The sequence below is a fragment of the Gavialis gangeticus genome, unplaced genomic scaffold, assembly GCF_001723915.1.
Source record: "Gavialis gangeticus isolate Ggan-Ray unplaced genomic scaffold, GavGan_comp1, whole genome shotgun sequence".
Taxonomy (NCBI): Eukaryota; Metazoa; Chordata; order Crocodylia; family Gavialidae; genus Gavialis; species Gavialis gangeticus.
This window is the reverse complement of record NW_017729009.1, coordinates 25359817-25360744: the sequence shown is the minus strand read 5'-3', so window position 1 is coordinate 25360744 and position 928 is coordinate 25359817.

Here is a 928-nt window from a genome sequence, read left to right as displayed (position 1 = left end):
CAAGCTCTCCAGAGCATGGGAACAAGTCTTGGTCTACATGGTGCCCACCCGCCTGCGGCTGACGCCTGGCCTCGGACAGTCCTCGCCCAGCAGGAGCATAACAGGCAGCTTGCCCTAAGCCCGAGCCCAGGAGTTCCTCTTGTTCGCACATGCAGCAAAGGCAGAAGTGACTGCCGGGATGGGCTTTCCCACCTTGGTGGAAGCTGCTTAGTCAGCCCCTGTGGGTAGCGGGACCCTGCCGCTGCTTCCCTAAGCGAGCTCTAACCAGCCCGTGCGTCTGGAACCACGAGGATCTAGCAGCTGTGCAGGCTGTGGCCCCATCCCCGACGCCCCCGTCCTCGACTATGAAGGGGCCTGGCACTGACGCTTGCTCGTGGCTAGCTCGCTCTGCGGCACTGCAGTTAGCTAGACGGCAGCACAGACGTGCTCGCGGGCTGTCCAGACGCCGCCTGTGACGGCCGTGCTGCGCGCTACCCCAGAGCCTGCAGCCGCCAGGTAGAGCAGAGGCAGGGAGCGCCAGCTCCGCACCCCGGGGCCGCAGCAAGATCCCCCCCAGCCTGGCTCCTGCGCAAGGGTGCCGCTCGCCCCTGTTCGGAGCTGCCAGAGGGCAGGCCTGGGCCTGGGGGGTTGCGGCGGGGTGGGCCTCCCACACGCGTGCTTGGGGAGGCGAGGCAGGTCCGGGTCTCGGCCGCCCAGGCAGCTGCAGGTGGGGGGACCCCTGCAAACAGCACCTCGGCCCTGGTCCCTCCCCTCCTTGGCTTCTGCCCCAGCATCTCCCCCTCCGCGCTGGTCCCGCCACGCGCGCCTCCGCCGGTGGGGCCCGCGCTGGCGATGAGCATCCTGCCCCGACGCGGGGCTCCTGCACGCTCGTGCGGGCAACTCCTCGGGGCCACCTTAAGCGCCGCGCGGCCGGGGCGGGGGCGACCTC